At 38.8% G+C, this 19,979-nt stretch overlaps 1 protein-coding gene across 3 annotated transcripts in view; it reads right to left on the reverse strand.

The window, feature by feature from the left end:
* The window catches only part of tanc1b (tetratricopeptide repeat, ankyrin repeat and coiled-coil containing 1b), a 317,932-nt gene that overhangs the window by 207,525 nt on the left and 90,428 nt on the right, over nucleotides 1-19,979 (reverse strand). The window lies entirely within an intron of this gene.

Raw genomic sequence — 19,979 nt, forward strand, 5'->3', positions numbered from 1 at the left:
TGTTGCTCTTTTTGTGAAGTTGCAACTTTATACGTACCGCTCTGGAGGACTGGACCCAAAGAACGGCAGGCAAGGGAGAACCCCAGCTCGACCGTCTGCCGCTGCGTGTGCACACTCTGGACCGGGAGAATGCTCTCGTTCGCTCGGAATCGCTGGATCACAGCAGGAGGAACCCTCATCGACTCGATCAGAAAGTCTCTGAAGCGAAAAGGATGGCGTTTGCTCGCTCCAGGTGTGCTTATATGCTGGGATAATTGGCAATGAAGCACACCTGCGCAAGCTTACGCTGCCAATTCATTTCATTCATTGGCCCGTTCAATACTCTTTCAGACAAGCGGCTTCTGAACCGTATCCTCCCATACGTGGGTTTTCAAAATCAAATCCACTTAATAGCACTGAAGTTCCCCAACCGAAGGGGAACTCTGGCTTACCTCAGTGTGGATGGCTTTTCCGCTTTTAGTAGTTTTACTTAGCTGATGATTGATTATAAACCTTGTTTGGCATACTGTCCCGGGAAAGAGCCCTGAGCACATAAGATCCTCGAGCCCGGGGCTCCCTCCCATTTACAAGGCGAGAGGGGCGTTTAAACTCAGGTAGATCTCGAGAACTAACCTAACTACTTACTAGGAGCATGTCTACGATGTAGATTTATATTGCAAATTTATATTAATCAAAGAAGTTGCATGTTTTTGAACGGTGGAAGGAAACCGGGAAATCCGGGGGAAACCCACGTGAGCACAGGACGAAGGTGCAAACTCCGCACAGAAACGTCAGCTGGCTTGGTAAGAACTAGAACCAGTGACGTTCTTGTTGTGAGGCAACAGTGCTAACCACTGGGCCACTGTGCCACCCATCTAGGAAAGGAGGAGGAGAAGGGGTGAAAGGGAGGATACTTGAAAAAGTTGGCTGTTATATAGAACTAAGGCTGCGTCCGAAACCGCCTACTACTCAGTAGGTACTGTATTTGAATTTAAACGTACTACTCTGCTGTTAGAAAAGTACATTCTATACAGTATGAATGTGGAAAGTATGAATGGAATTCGGACGTACAACATCCGCCATTTTGACATAGGCTGCCTCCGAAACCGCATATGTCCATACTATACAGTACGCTAAAATCAGTATGCGAGCCGCGTAGTATGTCCGAACTCATAGAATTCGAAAAACAGTATGCGAGAAGTACCCGGATGATGCCCAGCGAGCGAATTCATAAATGGGAGTAAAGTGATGCAAATGACGCAGGTACGTCACGTGACTGTCAAAATGGCGGATGTAGTATGTCCGAATTCCATTCATACTGTATAGAACGTACTTTTCTAACAGCCGAGTAGTACGTTTAAATTCAAATGCAGTACCTACTTAGTAGTAGGCGGTTTCGGACGCAGCCATAGTCACGTGACGTACCTGCGTCATTTGCTTCGCTTTACTCCCATTCATGAATTCGCTTGCGGGGCATCATGGGATAGCACAGCGTGCATGGGATGCGCACTCCAGAATCTCGCCGGAAGTAGTAAGTCATCCGGGTACTTCTCCCACACTGATTTTCTAATTCTATAAATTCAGACATACTACTCGGCTCGCATACTGATTTTAGCGTACTATGGGTACGCCTAAGGGTATTTATAGTGGCTTAGGAATCATCTGATTGGTGAATCGTAAATTAGATAATGCGGGACCAGCTGCAAGCAATCATAAGCATGTGATCCTCTCGAAATTAGTGTATAAATAAACTTCACAAAGGGAGAGCAAATGATAACAGAACTTTCATTTCTAAGTGAACTATCCTTTTAAGATACAGTCTACACGGTCAGCTTTCGAGGATTAGTTAACCTTCGAGAAACTAAAGAGAAGAAAACTGAACAAAGGAGACAGAAAAGGCAGTTTGAGTGACAGTAAAGTAAACTTCTCCACTCTACATGTGCTCTTTAGGTCCAAAGCAAAACCACACGCAGCAGACCGACCATTTGAGAAGCCCATGAAAACAACTAATTATCCTGCTGGACGGACAACTGATTACAACCTCTCCTGACTTTCCTGGCCAATCCAGACTGAGGCTTATAATTATTATAGTCTGCTTATATCTATAAAGCCTCTGATTAGAGCAGGACATCATCTATAGGAATAGATTTAATGAGTAAGGGAGCGGTTATGCTTTCATCGAATGTATTCTGAAGATCCAGCTAAATACTGCAGCATATAGATTTCAGACATGATCACAGATGTTCTGTTATGAATGTGAGTTTCCAGGATTCTCCAGTCTCTATTGTGCTGTATTGTGAGGTGACTGTCCTCAGATCAGATGTGAGGGTGTGTCTTTGGCTCCTGTGTGTGAAATAAATCTGGCCTCTGGAATGCGAGTCGTCATTGTTCAAGTCTCTAAACACTGAAGAATGAAAGCCCACCAGCTCATTTCACCTCCCCTCACACACACACACACACACACACAGAGAGAGAGAGAGAGAGAGAGAGAGAGAGAGAGAGAGAGAGAGAGAGAGAGAGAGAGAGAGAGAGAGAGAGAGAGAGAGAGAGAGAGAGAGAGAGAGAGAGAGAGAGAGAGAGAGAGAGAGAGAGATGCACACACACTTGAATACACAACATATATATATATATAGATGCACCTATAGTCAAATTCACACACTCAAATATTCAAATACACATCCACCCACACTCAAATACTCTAACAGACACAGTACACACAAGTCTTAAATATACACATACACACACTCAAACACATGCGACCACACTGAAATACACTCACACACACACACGTCTCAAATATACACTTACACAAAAAACACACCCACCCACACTGAAATACACTAACAGACACACACACACACTCAAACACACACATATACTGTACACACACTCAAAACACACCGACACACACACACACACACACACACACACACACATACACAAAGATGCTCACAAGTCTCAAATATATACATATACACACACACACACACACACACACACACACACACACACACACACACAGAAATACACTGACACACACACACTCAAACACACAGAAGTCTCAAATATATACTTACACACACACACACACACACATATACTGTACACAATATACAGTGTACACACAGTGTACTCAAACACTGACAACTGAAATACACTAACAGACACACTCACTCAAACACAGACACACTCCAGAACGCGCACGCACGCACACACACACACACACACACACACACACACACACACACACACACACACACACACACACACACACACAAAGATGCTCATACACACAGAAATACACTAAGACACACACTCAAACACACAGAAGTCTCAAATATATATTTACACACACATACACACACACAGAAATACACTAAGACACACACTTAAAAAAACACAGAAGTCTCAAATATATACTTACACACACACACACACACACACACACACACACACACACACACATATATATATATATATATACTGTACAATATATAGTGTACACACAGTGTACTCAAACACAGACACACACACACACACGCACACACACAACTGAAATACACTAACAGACACACTCACTCAAACACACACACACTCCAGAGCGCACGCGTGCGTGCACGCACAAACACACACGCACAAACACACACACACAAACACACACACACAAACAAACAAACACACACACACACACACACACACACACACAAAGGCTCAAACACATACGCACACTCAAAAATATTTAAAAGCACACACACACACACACACACACACACACACACACACACACACACACACACACAATACAATATACACACAATGTACTCAAACACAGACACACATTCAAACAAACGCTCACTCACACATACACACTAAAAAACAATCCAGAGGGCGCACTCACACACACAAACAGAAATGCACACACTCAAACATACACACACACATATACTGTCCACAAACACAGTGTAAACACAGACAATAAGACTATCCCATACGCAGACACACACACACACACACATACAGACTCAAAATTACACATATACACACTCAATAATATTTAAAAGCACACACACACACACACACAAACAGCCACTAACACACACACACAGGACAAAGGGCTGTAACCTTGCGAGGGATGCGCTGCTTCATTCAGACAGAAACAGGCGTTTAGTATTCAGACTCTGTGCTTTGGTTGGTCACTCTCTCACACACACACACACACACACACAGTGAAGCACCTATGGAAAAAGCCCTGAGTCACTCACACACAAACTCTCTTGTGTTTGAGTTTAATTACTGACCCGTGGAGCGTCTACATTTACTCCAGCTCATGCTTTCATTTTAGATTATCAACATCTACAGGACCAGAGTGCAGAAATGATGCTCTGTGTGTGTGTGTGTGTGTGTGTGTGTGTGTGTGTGTGTGTGTGTGTGTGTGTGTGTGTGTGTGTGTGTGTGAGAGGGATGATCTGAATATAATGGATGCAGAAGATTTTCTTTGTTAAATCTACAGATGTGACAAGTGTGCTGAACAACAGCGATGGCAGAGAGCGAGAGAGAGAGAGAGAGAGAGAGCGAGAGAGAGAGCGAGAGAGAGAGAGAGAGAGAGAGAGAGAGAGGAGAGGGGGGGGGAACAGGAGAAAAGAGACAGAAGAATGCAAGAACAGAGTTAAAATAAAAGACATATAATAAAGTGAAGAAGAAAAGTCAAAAAAGGAAGAACTGATTTATTTTGTAAATTGCATTCATCCATTTTTAATGCATAAATTTATTAAAAGGTCTCTGTTTTGAGTCACAACAGAGTTGGCATTCTGTGTGGAGTTTGCATGTTCTCCCCGTGTTGGTGTGGGTTTCCTCTAGGTTCTACGGTTTCCCCCACATTCCAAACACATGCAATATAGGGGAATTGATGAACTAAATTGTCCGTAGACTAAGACTAAGAGTCCAAGCAAGACAAATAGAAGATAAAAGAGAAGACAGGGTGAAAGAAATGAGATGTGAGGAAAAAGTTGAAAATGAAAAGAGCCACAAGAAAATTAAGAGACAGAGAGGAAAAAAGGGGAAGATGAAAAAAAAATCAGACAGAAAGAGCAAGGGGGAAAAACAAGAGCAAGAAAGAAAAGAAAAGACAAGAAAGAACAGAGTAAGATGACAAACAATGAGAAAGGAAGGAAGGAAAGGAGGAAGTGGAGTAGAGTGATGCAAGTCTGGGTGGCACCTCATGTCAAACTTATTATTAATTTATACAAACTTATTAAATTATATAAAATTAAATGTAAAAAAAATATTTTAAAAAATTTCTAAATTAAATGAAATGAAAAAAACAAATAAAATTAAATATAATTAAATAAATACAAATTAAATAAATAAAGAAAATGTAATTTAAAAATTAATAAAATAAACCTAAATAAAATTAAATTAAGAATAAATAAAATAAACAATAAAATAAATAAAATAAACCTAAATAAATTAACATAATAAAAAAACAAAATAAAATAAACCTAAATAAAATAAAATAACTAAAATGAACCTAAATAAAATTAAATAAAATAAACCTTAATAAAAAAATGAATAAAAATAAATAAATAAACCTAAATAAAATAACTAAAATAAACCTAAATAAATTAAATAAATAAAATAAACCTAAATAAAAAATGAATAAAAATAAATAAATAAACCTAAATAAATTAAATAAAAAAATTATAAAATTAACAAAATAAATAAGAAAATTGAATTTAAAAAATAAATAAAAGCAAACAATAAATAAAAGAAAACAAAATGTAATTGAAAAAATACAATAAATTAAATGTATTGAAAAAATAAAAATAAAACAGCATTTTTATGTATGCTTGTTGTCAGTACTCATATTCTGGCACTGTTTTCACTATTTAATTACACGTGCAATTCTACCTAAGAATATACTTCAAAAGAAGACAATTTCTGAAGCGCTTGTACACAATGATCCACAAGTAGGGAGCTCACTATATTTGGTAAAACAGCAGTAGATCCAGATCCACTCAATAGAAAATAGCTGTATTTCCCTGGCGACGTTCTTGCCAAAAGCACAAAACTGAGACATGTGAAGATGCTGGTCAGTTAATGTGATGGACACCACAAACAGACAGAGAGACAGACGGACATCAGAAGATCAGCACTTTCCCAGCAGCCTCTGGGGCTCTATATTACCCAGATCCTACATAAGTTCTCCAATCAGTGGCTCTGGGAAACTGTCTAGCCCTAAACTCATGTCTCTGTGAGAAAGAATGTCCAGCTGATGAAAACTTTCCAAGCAGGTATTATTTTTAGAAAGCCAGTGTGTGTGTAGATGAATCAGTTTAAGAGTGTACTCACACTAGGCTATGCAAACTGTGCCTGGGCACATTTCCCGGTTTGTTTGACAAGTGTGAGTGCTCTGAATCAGGCCCAAGAACGGTTCAGAACTCCTACTGGCCCGATTGGAAGAGGTGTGCCGGAGCGTGGTTCGGTTGGGCTTTGGTGTGGTACGCTTGTCGTGTGAGTTGTATGCTAACCTAAAAACAATGCAGAGTAAGTGTGTAATTGTATTCGCTTTAAGGATCTGGCAGAAGCTCTGGGCTCAAGGTTTAACGTGCTCCGTCACATTTACGAGTCTCAAGACTTCAATGAAAACTTTAGTAATGATGTGCAAGAACAACATCTCCACACGTCTCCTGTAGATCTGAGGAAAACCTCCAGCGCTCTTAAAAAGATGTTGAAATGGGTGACAGAATGGCTTTATTTGCAGCTTGAAGGATTTATTCAATGAAAACATTTCTGCATGACTCTTTCTAATGGATAAACTGAATTATTTCTAACATCAACTTAATCAAGGGGTTCATTGTTTAGTAAACCCGTCCAAAAACAACAACTATTACAGATGAAAACTATTTTAGCCTGTATTTAATAGGGAGAAAGAAATCATACAGGTTTGTACTTTAAAAGACCAGTAAGCTAGTTATTATTTTTGGTTATTACACAGCTGTCTGGAATATCTGACCCTGATTAGTCAGTCGCGACATTACAAGGTATATTTTTTCTAGATAACAACCTCTAAATAACACATGCTCATTTGGGTACTTCGAATCACCTTGACCATCTGTGAATGCATTCACATCCATATACTTACATACACATTCATATGTATCTGCTTGTCTGTAAAACAGTGTTGCTCTACTTTTTTTTGTTTGTGTGTGTGTGTGTGTGTGTGTGTGTGTCATCTTTGCATTTTTGGCTGTTTGGTGCCTGAATATTGTGCAGGTTAGTGTATACTCCATTCAGCTGTTTTAGTTTTTGTCAGTTTTGTGTTTTGGACTGTTTGACGCCATCTTGTGAAGTAATATGCACAGGTTAGTGTATACTCTATCAGCTGTTTTAGTTTCTATCAGTTTTGGGTTTCTGACTGTTTGACGCCATATTGTGACTGAATAATGTGCAGGTTAGTGTATACTCCGTCAGCTGTTTTAGATTCTGTGAGCTTTACATTTTTGACTCTTTGGCTGTTTGGTGCCATCTTGTGTATAAATAATGATCAGGTTAGTGTATACTCCATCAGCTGTTTTAGTTTCTGCCAGCTTTGCAGTTTTGACTGATTGGCGCCATCTTGTGTCTGAATAATGCGCAGGTTAGTGCATACTCCATCAGCTGTTTTTGTTTCTGTCGGTTTTGTGTTTTTGAATGTATTGCGCCATCTTGTGTCTGAATAATGCACAGATTAGTGTGTACACCATAAGCTGTTTTAGTTTCTGCCAGCTTTAAATTTTTGACTCTTTGGCTGTTTGATGCCATCTTGTGTCTGAATAATGCGCAGGTTAGTGTATACTCCATCAGTTGTTTTAGTTTCTGTCACCTTTGTGCTTTTGACTGTTTGGCGCCATCTTGTGACTGAATAATGTACAGGTTAGTGTATACTCCATCAGCTGTTTTAGTTTCTGTCAGCTTTGCGCTTTTAACTTTTTGGTGCCATCTTGTGTCGGAATAATGCGCAGGTTAGAGTATACTCCAACTGTTTTTGTTTATGTCAGCTTTGTGTTTTTGACAGTTGTCTCCATCTAGTGTCTGAATAATGATCAGGTTAGTGTATACTCCATCAGCTGTTTTAGTTTCTGTCAGCTTTGTGTTGTTGACTGTTTGGCGGCATCTTGTGTCTGAATAATATGCAGGTTGGTGTATACTCCGTCAGCTGTTTTAGTTTGTGTCAGCTTTGGGGGTTTTTTCTGTTTGGTGCCATATTGTGACTGAACATTGCACAGGATAGTGTACACTTCATTCAGCTGTTTTTGTTTCTGTCAGCTTAATAAATTATTACAGTTCAAAACAATACTTTGTGCCAATTTTTTACATTTTGTGTCTAAAAGCCATCTAATTAGCAGAATAAAGTACATCCAGAATGGTGGTCATCACAGAATAAAGCCATTCAGTCTTATAAATTGCTTCACATTGGACTGCCGATAAACCTGTCAGGCTTTATTCTGAGATAACAACCTCCTGGATGTACGTTATCTCTTCCTTAATATCATCTTGAAGGCTGCCTTTTAGGACCATATTTAAAGCACAATAGTTTAATTGACAGATTAAAGGATTTATTCTACTATAACAATCCTGTATGACTGATTAAAAAAGTCAACTCAAAAGCATGAGAACTTTTTCACCGTTAGAATTCAATGGAAGGAAACCATAAAAGTCTGGTGGTAAAACGATGACATAATTGTCATTTGTAGGTGAACTTTAAAAGATGAAAAGCTGCTTAGTCTTAGTTAACATCATCCTAATCCCTCCATTTAGAACCATATTTATAGGATTTGCTGACAATGAGCCACATAAGCTTTGAAGAGTGACAGTAATAGCTGAGATTACTGATGTCTGAGCCGCTAAAGAACACAACAGTTGAGCTCCAGAAGTAAAATACACTCTGTTTTCTGCATATGGAAAATGATCTTCAGTAGTGTTTAAAGCTGTTGGGTCAGACAGTTAGTGTTAAAGAGAAAAGCTCAGTGCGGGAGAATCAGGGATGAGCGGGATTAACACACACCATTAAGCAGGAATGGAAACAACAGCACAACTGCATGAGTGGTCATCAGGAAGAGCCAGAACACACACACACAATCCCATCAGCAAACACACAGAGCCCTCTCAACACCAGCACATCACACATTCAGACATGACTACAGTATTTGCGACGGAAATCTATTAAGCTCACACCAAGACAGCAATTAATTAACATGATTTCAAAAATACAGCAAAACTTATTACACAAAAAACTGTTTTGTATTGAGATGTTTTAAATGCAATTAGTACACCCAGCACAATAAGGCACAAGGCATTTTTGGCGCAATTTGTTGCTATTTTCAGACCAGTGCAACCCCTATTTTCACGTTTCGCGCCACGGTGTTTAAATAGCAAAACTATTTGCGTCACTTTGTGGACTCATGGCTGTGCTAGTCTGTAATAGAAGTGTGTTAAGGTGCATCGTTTTGAGAAATTGAAATAGATCGCGCCATTGACTAATTAAAAGCTGCTCTAAAGTTCAGCACAAAGCCCATTAGTTATGCATCTAAGCAGGTCCAAACACTTACACATTGCTTAATACACACAGGATGTACAGCAATACACAAATATCCTTACAGATGAAACCAAAATAAAGGATTAGAATATTACAAACCTTATTATTTTCTACATAAATATAAAGACCACTGCCTCCATGCCTTCTTCACCTCAGGGTTTTTTTTTTTTCAGTTTATTCATGACAATCTGCTTTTGTATAATGTTATTATCATAATTTGCTGTATTATTTATGCATTTTCTTATGCATATTTATATTTGCTTTAATAAAAACAAGTTTAGATTTGTCCAACTGTGGGGTTTTGGAGACGTCTGCATCACCATATGGGGCATAAGAACAGGACTAGGGTTGTAACAATATACCGGTATGACGGTCTACCACGATTTGAACGTGCACGATTATCATACCATGAACAATTGCATATCAACGGTTTTAACCCTTAAAGACCGAGACAGCCGCCCGCGGCTAAAAATAAGTATTGCTCTTAAATGTTTAATAACTTTTGATCCGCTGATCCGATTTATACAATTCAAAGATTGGCATAAAGAAGAGAATCTCAGCTTTCCAGTGCTGTATCACATAATACAAACGGATTGCCTCTTTCAGAGGCTCCGGAATCAGTGCGGTTACGTCATCAAAATTTGACAACGCTGATTTGACAAAGAAACGCTCGTCACTGTGTCTCCGGACAAACCAGACATGATACATTGATGCATTGTCCCTCCTCCATGCCCAGATTGGTTCAAACTCGCTATATCACAACCAATAAGCATAGGTTTCACTTTTGTTTGTGGACCAACACTGAGCTTTTTGAACAACACGGAATGAGAGATAGGCATACATTTATGCGCGGCTAAATAAAACGCAAAAAAAAAAGTTTTGCATGAAATAATTCTCATACTAAGTACTTTTGCATGCACAGCAACACAGAAACATGACAAAACAGTGACACAGCAAAGACGAACTGCTGCTCTTGCTGTTTTCAAAAGACGCAAATGAAGGTGCAGCTGTTTGTCTGCATTGCAGACAACCATATCCAAATCCATATCCACAGACAACCATATCCATGCTGGCACATAAAACCTAAGGATGTTCCATATTGAATCTAGTTTCGTTATGTAACTATTTATAGTATAATAAATATTTATATCTATTTTTTTACTGAGGATTTGCACCATGTTTATTTGGACTTTGACACATTATTTATTATTTTCTTATTTTTTTATTTGGTTATTGTAAGTGGTGTTGTTTATAGTAACTGAAAATATATTATTTGGAAAAAGTCAAATTTGCTTCACTGTTCTATTATTTTGTAACATTTGTAACATACCGTATACCGCGAAACCGTGGTATGGTTTTAGACGATTATCATTATACCATTGTATAATCATACCATTACAACCCTAAACAGGACGCATGTTTAAATACAACATTTTTTACCACACTTCACTATTATTGTTCATTTATTAGTTCAATACTATATAAGAAATAGTTTTGAAACAAATCTTTGTGTTTAAACTAAATATGTAGGCTAACAGATGTCTTCAGTGGAGTGAGTTTCCATCATTTCCTCACTCCTCAAAGTAAAAAAGGAAAGGAAAGAGAAAGAGGCTGAATGGAGGAGGCTCATTCTTCGTCCTCGTGCTGCAAACGCTCTGTTTAACTGTTTTCTCACTAGTGAAGCAATCAGTTTTTACACTTACAAAGTACGCCATGTAAATAGCAAATGTGCCATGGCGCGACGCAACTGACTCTGTGGAGTGTGAGATGAGACTCTGATTAGCTTAATGCACGTTATGCTCAAAACACTCCCAGAACTCATTAAGAGAATAAGCACAACCCTGTTAGACCATGCACAGAGCGTATTTTTACATCCTTAAAATAGCAAAAGTGGATTTGGACATGCCCTTAGTGCTTTTGCGCCATGCACTTTAGACTTTACGCCCAGATTGGTAAAATAGAGCCCCCTGTGTTTTGAGAATCATCTGCCGTATCATATGATCCTAATATGTGGATTTGCTGTTTTTTTGTTTTTTTTTGCTTTCATTATGGTACATTTTTTAAACAGTTCTTATATTAAATCAATTATTATTATTTTATGATTTTTAATTAGTTTTTTAAATATCACATTTATTTTTACTTTATTATTTTAAATGGATTCTTTTAAACTAAACTGTAAAATGCATTTCATTTTCTGCAATGTAAAGGTGCAGTAGGTGATTGTCTTCAGAAACATGTTTTGTTGTGCTGGTTAAAAGTTTCTTCACAGTCCAATACTAATTATTAAAGTAAATGATTTAAATGTGTTTACATGTATTTTTATATTCTAGTTAAGGCATAAAACAAAAAAATGTTCATCCAATTAAATATTGTCGGGCCGACATCTCTCATAATTCCGATAAGTTACTCAAACTGTCTGTCAGCGAATGCAGATTTGTCAGCGCCTGCATAAGCGCCACGCGTTTACATCTAGATGGGCACCGCGCGTTCACCACACGTGCACACGAGACAGTCACAGTCGCGGCAAAATCAAATGCTAAATTAAAACTTTTTAAAATCCTAAATCAATATTGGAGTTAGTTTTGCGCGCTGGAGGAAGGACGACACCATGGCTGAAGGATTTCTGTTGGACAGGTAATGTTCTGTTTTAAAACTATTTTAGCTTCACGCAGAGCTGATGCAGAGGTTGTTGTTACAAATGAGTTATCTGAACAGAAGTGTTGTTCAGCCACTGAAATCTCTTATTGAAAGCTTGATGTGACTATTTACAGTTTCATAAGGGCCTTTTACAGCATTGATAATGTAGATTATGATTTAGTTTTACAACAAAACATCAGTAAATAGCGCTATATTGCCTAGCCTACTTTACTGAGATGAAGATGATTTTATATTCACATTGGGTCATTTCTGAACAATGACAGCCAGTGATGCACTCCCGATATTGTTTACCGCTACTCTGAATATTCGCTCTGAAATAGCATGTAAGTGTGGCTTAGTAATAAGTGAAAATCCTGCCACCGTCAGGCCAACCACTACATACACTTCTAACTGGCGGATGACATGAACTAGTGGGTTGTATACTGTTGTGTCACAGTGGGCGCGTTCACGATTTCAGGAGGCATCGTTTTGAAAGCACAGTCCCTCCCCTGCCATACAAAGTTAATGCTAACCGATTAGCATTTTGTGAGATCACCTACTGCACCTTTAATGTTAATGGGGTATTTCAGTCACACTATATGAGCCCTATGCACAGCTAGACTTTTAAAGCCAATGATAAACTTCCGGTGACAGCCTAAAGTGACTATTTACAAGGTTGTTTTTACAGCATCAATATTGTAATGTAATTACAATACAATCAGTTCAATAGACTTAAGCATTAGTTGTTCACGCGTAAAATGCGATGAAAGATCTTTTTAACCACTCTCGCCATCAGCAGCAAAAGGCTGGCGCAGAAATTCCATTGAAAATACTGGGGGGGGGGGGGTGGGGGGGGGGGATTTAACGCAGAGCTTCTTGTCTTTATAATGTATATCTAACAGGCAGTGAAGATCGCTGACTTTTAAAGAAATCCGATCTTAAACGTGACAAATTTGTAATGGAAAGACGGTTCACCAGAAGTCATTGCGCTGCCAGGCTGAAAATTAAAGGTCCATGTGCATATAGCTCATTAAGGAGTCCTTGTTACAGTGTAACTAATCATTTAACTACTGAGTAACTAATTAACTGCATGTACTTACAATACAATTAAAGCATTATAGGGTGAGGGTTAGAATGAGAGTCAGATTTAAAGTTGCAGTTTAATGAATATAATTAACTGTAAGTACTTTAGTAAATACATGGATGTGTTATTATGAAGACACATTTATTAAATGTACCTTTTTATCTGCAATGTTCTAATTCATATTGGAAGCTTCCCAAAGAAAATATATTTTCGTTCTCAGTAGTAATATTTAAAATTATTTATGATTGCACTTTTGGTGGCGAAGTGGGAAGCGATGTCGCCTTACAATCAGAAAGTGTGTCAGTTGGTTTTTCTGTGTGGAGTTTGCATGTTCCCCCGTGTTGGCGTGGGTTTCCTCTGGGTGCTCAGGTTTCCCCCACAGTCCAAACACATCCGCTATAGGTGAATTGAGTAAACTATATTGTCAGAAGTGTAGGAGTGTGAATGAATGTTTCCCAGTGATGGGTTGCAGCTGGAAAGGGCATCCAATGCCTAAAACATATGCTGGAAAAGCTGGCGGTTCATTCCGCTGTGGTGACCCCTGATAAATAAAGGGACAAAGTCAAGAAGAAAAATGAATGAATGAATTTATCTTTTAGCATTCTGAATCTTTTATTCTGTCATAATTTGCTATTTCCTATAAACGAACAAAAAAAGATTTTCTCAAAACTGTATTTCCTGCTAACTTTCTGCCTTAAATAATCAAATGACACAAAACGTCCACATAAGTCAAACTTTCTGCATGACAAAGCTCACATGAAACTGAAACCAAAGCACAGCTAATTGAGTGACAAATTAATAAAAATTAAGCATTTTAAGTCTTTTATATTTTTAAGTTATTTATTTTTAAGTCTTTTATTCTTATATTTATTTGCATTAATTGCACTAAAGTTAGTTGAATAATTCCAAACAATATTACAGTTATTCATTCATTCATTTTCTTGTCGGCTTAGTCCCTTTATTAATCCGGGGTCGCCACAGCGGAATGAACCGCCAACTTATCCAGCAAGTTTTTATGCAGCGGATGCCCTTCCAGCCGCAACCCATCTCTGGGAAACATCCACACACACACACATTCATACACTACGGACAATTTAGCCTACCCAATTCACCTGTACCGCATGTCTTTGGACTGTGGGGGAAACCAGAGCACCCGGAGGAAACCCACGCGAACGCAGGGAGAACATGCAAACACTGAAACGCCAACTGAGCCGAGGTTCGAACCAGCGACCTTCTTGCTGTGAGGCGACAGCACTACCTACTGCGCCACTGCCTTGCCTATTACAGTTATATGCAGTTGAATAATTATCTCTCCTGTGATTTTTTTTTCAATTATTTCCTAAGTAATGTTTTACAGAGCAAGGAAATTGTTCACAGTAATTCATATAATATTTTTTCTTAAAAAAAAAAAGTCTTATTTCTTTTAGTTTGGATGAAATAAAAGCAGTTCTTATTTTTTTTTTAAACCATTTTAAAGATCAATATAACAAGACATTTTTTCGATAGTCTACAGAACAAACCACTGTTGTCCAATGTGTCTAATTACCCTTACCTATGTTAACCTAATTAACCTAGTTAAGCCTTTGTCCCTTTAAGCTGTATAGAAGTGTCTTGAAAAAGATCAATATTAAGGGTGTCACGATCCTCCAAATCCTCGATTCGATTACATTTTTTGATTCTAAAGCCACGATTCGATTCGATTTTCGTTTATGAATAATTAATTAATTAATGACCAATTAATTATTTGTAGCCTACTGTTTAAACTACCTGACCTGCATGGTCTTTGTTTTACCCATAAACAAATCATACAGTAAATGAATAAAGGCAAGATACACACATAATTACCACCTGTCAATCACTTTTTCTGCGGGACTCGGGAATAGGCAGTGATCTGTGTCGTTATAATGGCGTCGGTAAAAAAGATGCACAACCAACAGGAACCAGCCAACAGTATCTGAGGTGTTCACTAAAATGACTAAGTACAAGTGAGTGAAAGATTGAAGCAGTCCTCTGACTGCCTGGACCTGCTGTCTCGAGCGCAAGTCTGTGTGTGCGTCTGTGTCTGTGTGGTCACGTGATGTGCATTTTAGGAGGGCTGCTCAGAAATGCTACACGCCACTGTGGATGTCAAATCGTTGTCGTTCTAAAATGTCATTTAAAAACAAAGACAGTGTAAACAGGGCCTGAGTGTGTACTTTTCGCGAGTGGATTTGCAACGGGGGCGGGCGGAGGATCGCGATGCCGGTGTTGTCTATCGGACGAACCGTACGTAATGCGTACATAGCAGAGCTTGCAAAACTGTGTTTTTTTGTCGACAACACGAACGTTGTCAACATAACTCACTGGAAATCCAAAATGCTTACACACCGGCGACTTCATTGAAAGAGGAGAGGGTTTAAGCTCTGTCGACTGGTCTTCTGCAGTTCAACAAGCCTGTTTTTTTCCCGCATGGCAAGCCAAGCTGACGTGAAATGGGGGCGTGGCAGCATCAACGATTCTATCTTTTGATTCGATAATCGAAATTGAGCATAAATTTCGATCAATTTCAATTAAAAATCGAAATCGTGACACCCCTAATCAATATCATGACAAAGATAAAATAAATCAGTTATTAGAGATGAGTTATTAAAACTATTATGATTAGAAATGTGTTGAGAAAATCTTCTCACCATTCAACAGAAATTGGGGAAAAATATACACAGGACTAATAATTCAGGCGGGCTAATAATTATGACTTCAACCGCACATTTAATTGTATTTCTGCATTTCTGCATCCCATTTCGCACAGAATAATAGAGTAAAACTGTCCCATAGAGTCGATGGTGTCCCAAATCAGGACGAGCGTGTGCGGGCGGTGAATGTGAATCAGAGGAACCATTAAAGCCCAGCACTCTTTGTGATGAGGAAGAGCACAATGACGGCGGGTCAACAGTTCAGCCTGGCCCCTGAACGCCACACAGACCATTCATTACACGCACAATCACAGACAGAAAGAGCCTACTTACTGCTGAAACACACAAACACTCACATCCAGCACTTCATGCCGGCTGAGCATGGGAACCGAGCCATTCCTTTCTCACTGATTCCATCAGCCATTATTTGATGTATGAGAGTTTCAGCAGAGGAAATGCAGGAAAAAGTCTGTGTGAGTCATATCAGCACTGATGAAGTGATGTACACTCACTGGCCTTTTTATTAGGTACACATTACTAGTACCAAGTTGGAAACCCTTTTGCCTGAATCCTCGTCTTAATCCTTCATGGCATAGAGTCAACAAGATACTGGAAATATTGGTAGCTTTTGCTCCATATTGACATGATAGCATCACGCAGTTGCTGCAGATTTGTCGGCTGCACGTCCACGATATGAATCTCCCATTCCACCACATCCCAAAGGTGCTCTATTGGATTGAGATCTGGTGACTGTGGAGGCCATTTGAGTGCAGTGAACTCATTGTCATGTTCAAGAAACCAGTCTGAGATGATTCACGCTTCATGACATGGTGAGTTATCCTGCTGAAAGTAGCCATCAGAAGATGGACACACAGTGGTTATAATGGGATGGACATGGCCAGCAACAATACTCAGGTAGGCTGTGGTGTTGACACGATGCTCAATTGGTTCTAATGGACCCAAAGTGTGCCAAGAAAATATCCCCCACACCATTACACCACCACCACCAGCCTGAACCGTTGACAAAAGGCAGGATGGATCCATGCTTTCATGTTGTTGATGCCAAATTCTAACCCGACCAATACTCAGGTAGGCTGTGGCATTGACAAGTTGTTCAATTGGTAATGGGTCATTCTTCTCTGACCTCTGGCATCAACAAGGCATTTGATCCTACAAAACTGCCGCTTGCTGGAAATCTCTTTTTCATGGCAATTAGCCATGTAATAAGTGGGATAATGTACATCCAGAGGGTTGTTTTTGTGGAATAAAGCTTCAGTCTAATACCACAGCTGCTGAAAAACCTGTCAGGCTATTTTCTCTGATAAAAACCATCTGACTAAATACACTTGATAAGATTTATCTTAGGGTGTTTTCACACCTGCTTTATTTAGTTCGGATGAATCGCCCTAGATTTCGTTTTCCCTCTTGGTGCGGTTTTCGTTTGTGGTGAGAACATGATCTGAACTAGAACAGGTGCAACCGCAAAAAGTACTGCGCGTTTTTGAAATTATCCAGCTGCCGTAGTCTGATGCGCTGTGCATAACGGGATGTGGAGCAATATATAAAATATTTGTTGACAGCGCTTTACCAACCATTTTAAATAGAGGGGGTGGAGGGGGGGGGGTGACCATGTTGCAGTTTAGTTAAATTAATTCACACCTCCTGAAGTGACTTGCGATGCACCTTCGCCGTTTGCAATACATTAAAACATTGTTATCCAGCCGCAGCCACACTTTATTCTAGAAATGTATAGTTTGTCGGATGTATACTATGACCACGGATACACACAGCCACTGCATTTAGTTCACTCAGTGCGGTGTGAAAACGACCCAAAAACGGCAGAAGAAGCTACAATGTATCATTTGTTGACCTTGGTCCGGACCAAATGAACCGAACCACAGATGTGAACGCACCCTTATATAAACTAAAGTTACACTACATTACATTAGAAATCAAGGTAATGTTGTATACAAGTGACTGACAACAGAAAAGCACCTATATTTTAAAGGGGCCATAAACAACTTTGCTTTTTTGTTTTTATTTTGTACTGTCTCTAAGGTCCGCTTCTAATGTAACCAAACATTTTTTACATCAAAACACTCATAAATTAAAGTTTTTGATTATTTTCAGTGCTGTTTTTGACCCTCGTTTGACTCTGAATGCTTTGTTTGAGTGGGCGTGGTCAATTGTAAACTCCGAAGTAAACGCCTACAGCTCTGATTGACTGATTTTTGCATATTAGCAAGGCTAAACCTGTAAAATTAGGCCTCAGTCTTCTTTGGAGGCGGAGCTTATCCTCCCTATTACATCATAGAGCAGAAAATTCTCTGTCTACTGGGATAATGTACATCCAGTGGGTTGTTTTGCAGTATTAAGCCTTAGTTTAATAGAACAGGGGTCCGTTCTTCGTACGTGGATTACTCAGTTAGCTGGATTTGGATATTGATGATTTGACACGATCCAGGATCGTTTCGTTCTTCAAAGCTAATCCGAGAGTTGTTGTCATAGCAACAGTTCTGCTTGGTCAAACCTGATCGGGAGCAGGTTCAATTCACATAAACAGGATTAGATCGGCTCAGTTCAAGCAAAGATAATACAGAAAGTATGTACCGAATTCTGATATTTTCTTACAGTAGTAGTTATATACACTTGGGAAAATTGTAAAAAAAAATTTAACTATATATAAAGTTATAGTCATTAATAAAATAAATAAAGTTATACTTATTAATAAAACTTATGCAATCTGCACCCTCGAAATGAAAGTACAAAGACTGCCACCTGGTGGTGCAAAGAGAAAACTTATTTATATGAACTTTTTAGATCGCTTTAATACAAATTGTGTATAATAGAAATGCACTATATGTGACTTTTCATGAACATGTTTTGATAGTTAATTTGCCAGTGTTTTGATGCTTCACAAAAGTTGCAGAAGCCTTTACCAATATGAAAATGCTTTTGTAAACAACCAGTTATTCTTTACACCGAATGAAAAATCTTTTCTAAATGTAGAACTAAATACATTGATTTGCATTGAAATACATGATGAATACACTTGACACATGACAGTGTAAAGCCTGCAGCTCACAACAAATGTGGAAGGTTATCGCGTGTCGTATTTAACAAACCGTTTACTGCTAATTTGATGTAATTTTGCTCACATGGATAATTGAATATTAATCAGATGATGTCATTACGCTGCTGTGCCGTCAGCCAATTGCTGCATTGCTGATCATGATTTCGAGGATCGATAGATCTGTCCTTCACAACACACCCAGTGATCTCAGATCAGTTTATCCAGACATTCTAATCTGATTCGCGAACTTGTTTGAAGAACCAAATTAGCGAGAGATCAGTTATCAAGATGAACAGATCCAGGATCTGCCAAATCATCTTAGATCATTTAAGCGAGGTACGAAGAACGGACCACAGCTACTAATAATCCTGTTGGGCATTTTTTCTGATAATAACCAGATCGATGTACATTGTCTCTTACTTAGAAAACCACTTGAATACAGATAATAGAAAAAATCCTTTTTGTCCATCTCCTCTGTTATATACGATCCCGTTTCACTAAACACTGGCGTAATGTTTTGCAGTTGAGCCAAGATATCCATGTAATGCTGATCAGGGAATGACATCACTTCTCATCCCTGCCAAACAAGAGCTGGCCCTATTTGCTGAGCTCCTTTTTCTGTCCTGTTTCTTTTATTCTTGGATTTCACAGACGTTTCCAAGGTCATGGACACCAGTGTGGCATTCAGGATGTTGAAGGAGAAACAGGGGAAATGAGACGTGCTCTACCAGTCAGAGATTTTCATGCCAATTGGCCAGCTGGGAACCGAGGGTCAATAATCAGGAAGTGAAGGGAAGTTTTCTCACAAATCCACACAGACGTCTGTCGACATAGAGTCTGGTGCAGTTTACGGCTCTTTCTGTACAGGAACTGACAACTTACAGACAGACTACCTGAGAGATGTCAAAAATACTTCTGTTTAGATAATTTACAGCATAGTCATAATAAAAGCACAGATAT

This window comes from Danio rerio, chromosome 9 (assembly GCF_049306965.1).
Source record: "Danio rerio strain Tuebingen ecotype United States chromosome 9, GRCz12tu, whole genome shotgun sequence".
In the NCBI taxonomy this organism is placed as follows: domain Eukaryota; kingdom Metazoa; phylum Chordata; class Actinopteri; order Cypriniformes; family Danionidae; genus Danio; species Danio rerio.